Below are 4,152 nucleotides of genomic sequence, written 5' to 3'. Positions count from 1 at the left end.
AGACAGGTGGTTAGGGTGATAGCAGGGCAGTAGAATTACATACCAGTATAGACCAGTATAGAAATTTGAACTTCTGTAAGGCAAGGTTTATATATCAAGGACAACTCTATTTCAGGTATAAATTAACGTTATAGGGAAAAGAAAATCACACACAAGCAGTATTCGAATATGACTGAAAATTATGAATAGTAATATTTCTTGTCTCATTCAGGGACTGACACCATCAGTGAGCATATTTATTTTTTCATTTCTTGTTGCACTTCGCTCAAAGTCCTCCGACGTTAAAAATAAATAAATAAATAAATAAGTAAAGATGCTGCATGCTTCAAGTATGTTACCCAGTTTATGAGTAATACAAGTTGTCATGATTTCTGGAAATTTTCCTTGAACATCTGTCCTTGTCCTCGTTTAAGAAAGTTAATATAAACTTTTATCATCCATCCGTCCATAAAGGCCCCGTGATGAGAGCATAAATACAAGTACAAGCACAACCTCACTCATGCGATCTGATTTTCATACAAATATACACACATACGTACGTTTTTCTCTCCTGCACGTATCGTTTAAGAATATTTAAGTTGAGGGAGCATTAAGATGTAGTGAATGTAAATACTACTTCTCGCCATGTTAATTCCTGCCTGGGTACTGGAGCGTGGACAGATAGGAGTGTTGGTCGCGCGGGGCGGCAGATGAGTGTCGATAACAGGGGCACTTATATCAGAATGTGGAGGAGAAAAAAGCGACGGATTGATAGAGAGAGAGAGAGAGAGAGAGAGAGAGAGAGAGAGAGAGAGAGAGAGAGAGAGAGAGAGAGAGAGAGAGAGAGAGAGAGTGTGTGTGTGTGTGTGTGTGTGTGTGTGTGTGTGTGTGTTTTCTATTATCTCAAAGTGAATACCTTCCTCACAATAAAGAAATAAAAGCCACGCACAGTCTCAGCTTTAAGAACGTGTAGGTTATGAAACAATATAAAGGATGCGTTACCCAATACTGTGGCTGAGAGAGAGAGAGAGAGAGAGAGAGAGAGAGAGAGAGAGAGAGAGAGAGAGAGAGAGAGAGAGAGAGAGAGAGAGCCATCAATCAGTATTCAGGTGACAAAGGTACGAGCAGATGACATGTGGTCTCGCCTCGAGGGGCTGCACTAACCTCACTAGTGATGCAGCAGCAAACCAAAGCCTCCCTCCTGCAGCGGTACACGTAAAAACCTTCAAAACTATCAAACTCTGTACAATGCCACGACATCCCAGCTATTAATATTTCAGTAGGTTTTAGGATCGTTAAAACATAGAGCCAGAGGGTGAATAAGTGTGTATCTGCTGTCTTGGTCAGAAGATAACATACCACACTCTCTACCATTGTCTTTAGTGTTTTCCCGTAGTCTTGAGTCCTGTAATCTGCAAGGAATGTTTCTCCGGGTTTTGTAAGGAGATAGGCAGCAAATCGGGGGTTTCAAGACCGAAGGAAGACATAAAACACTGGATTTGAAGGCAAGTTACTCGATTCCTGAACACTGCTATACAATCCTGATTCTTATACGGACCCAGCAGGTGTAGTGTCAGTTTCCAAGGCAAATATGAGCATAAGGCCGATTCTTACAACACCAGAGAGCGTGTGATGGATGGTCGGGCTCAGCTGCCTACCTCCAGAGAATAGGTATTGTTTCTTGCAATTTCAGACCATAAATTGATGTCTGCTCCTGACGCAGACATATGACATCCTGCCGTGGTGGGGTCTGATCTTGCCCAACATGACGCTTCGCCTCGGGCACTCCTGGCATCACCTCCTCGCATTGAGATGAGAACAAAAGAAAAAAAAAACAATACCAAAGGTAAACTAAAGTGCGTAGTGTCTCTTCACATCGAGATGAAGTTAACCGACAGTCGTCTTGCTTTAATTAAAAAAAAAAAGTCATTATAAAGAAGGAAAACGCGCTGAAAATTCTGAATAAACATCAATAATGAAGTAAAAAGCGTTCATGCAGTACTGGCTTTAGAATGTTACCTGTTTGGGAGGCCAATCAATTACCTCCTCACTTAACCAGGATACCAAAACAAAAACTAATAAATCAAGGAAACTTTGCAAAAAAAATCTGAATCACTAAAATATATATATGAACTTAAAACTGGTCCTGTCATACTAACAATGGCACTTAACAAATTACCTGTCTGCGAGAGTCCTCACTTCCTAATTACTCATAACACGCTCATAGTTGTGATTGAGAGAAGAAAAATAGAACGAAAAAATATGTTGCAAATTATCTGGAAAACCATTTATACCGAGAACTGAGTGAGGGTTACTTATTTTCTGGAAGAGAATGATCATGTGACTAAAAACGTAGGAAGCAAGGAAGAATAAACTCCAGAACTTTCTGCTCGTTTTTGCTTTTGCTTTTCCTCTGCATGTTCGTATGACTGAAGAGAGTATCAAGACACTTCCCAAACTAAATTAGTCAACTTTTGGGTGGGATTTTCCAATTATCAACTTTTTACGAGCAGCAAATTGAATTTTTATTCTTTTCCTCTTTTATGCCCCTTCTTATCCCTCTTGACACGTAAACGAAATAACTAAATAAATAAAAAAAATTTCATTAGTTCAGAGAAACGAAATAGTATGTCTCTTAATTAACAGCGCCATCTATGAAATAACACAGGTAACCTATTTGGGTCCACCAGGTGAAGCAGTCTACCATGAGCTCTTAATTACTCATGTTATATTTAGTTCTCATTTAAGGTCATGTTTCATCTTATTTTCTTGTCCGGTGTGACCCATTTCTGTGTGTGTGTGTGTGTGTGTGTGTGTGTGTGTGTGTGTGTGTAGGTGTGTTTATACATATATTTATTTTAGGCCAAAGTGGATTATTAAAGGATGAAGGAGGGCAAGAGTTCAGTGACCTGTAATTATGACCTTGTGTGTGACTTACCTGTATGTGTGTGTGTGTGTGTGTGTGTGTGTGTGTGTGTGTGTGTGTGTGAGGCTGCTGACTATGATTAATATGTTTGCGTGGATACAATAGCCTGAGAAGATGTGGAGTGACAGCAAGTGTGGATGCAGATGTGGCGGAGATGAATGAAGTGTGGCTGAGATGTGGAGGTGATGTGGCGGCGCAAGAAGGCGATGTGACGGTGCAGTGTAGAAAGGCAGCGAGATCTGTAGTGTACCATGAGAGAGAGAGAGAGAGAGAGAGAGAGAGAGAGAGAGAGAGAGAGAGAGAGAGAGAGAGAGAGAGAGAGAGAGAATAATATTATTACTCAAGGATTTTCTTTTGTTTTTTTATTTAGAGATTATTAACAAACCTCATTTCTCTGTCATTTTCCTTGCATCTCCTCTTCATCAAACAAAACAGAAGGTAGTCAGTCACATTGTGTAATCTCATTAATGGATTGAATATGTTAATCTGTCGTATTGTATTTATTCATGGTATTTTGTATGTATTACCTGTTGTGTATATTGTATCCACTCATATTAGTTTTTTTTTTTTTTTTTCTTATTTTATGTGTATCTTTTTTATTTTCCAGGTGAGTGTTGCCTGGGGTGAGGTGCTGATGGGAAGGCAAAGGATCACAGTTCCTTGTTTTCTTGCTTTGATGGCTGGTGAGTGTGAGGCTTTGTTTACATGTGACCTTAATGGTATGATCCTGCTGGTGTGCCTGTTTCTGGTGCACGGGTTGGGGAAGCGAAACATATTACCACAAATGAGGCAATGAGGAAAACTAAAGTATATGCATGAAATTGTATGAAACTGTACTTTGCCATTTTTCTCATTCATACAGATAAAATGAAACAATGAGGGATGTGAAAAATATATGTATGAAATTTTATGGAAATTGTTATACTTTGTCGTGATTCTCATATATACCAATAGGTCTTGGGATGGTAAAGATGCTCAATTTACGTGTGCTCTTACTGGCAAGATCTTCAGGTGTAACTCGTTAATGCAGGAATCAGGGAATTGAACTTATTATTCCAAATGAGGCAATAAGGGTAATGTACTCTAAAAATATGCGCACAGTTGTATGAAACTTCTGTTTTGTCACATTTCTCATTCATATAAATAGAATGAGGCAATGAGGTAATAAGAAAATATATGCATTAAATTACATGCAAAATATTATACTTTGTTGTGATTATCATAATGCAAATAAGTTTTGGGATAGT

This window comes from Scylla paramamosain, chromosome 35 (assembly GCF_035594125.1).
Source record: "Scylla paramamosain isolate STU-SP2022 chromosome 35, ASM3559412v1, whole genome shotgun sequence".
Classification (NCBI taxonomy): domain Eukaryota; kingdom Metazoa; phylum Arthropoda; class Malacostraca; order Decapoda; family Portunidae; genus Scylla; species Scylla paramamosain.
The sequence above is the reverse complement of the archived record's forward strand: the minus strand, read 5'-3'. Positions refer to the sequence as shown.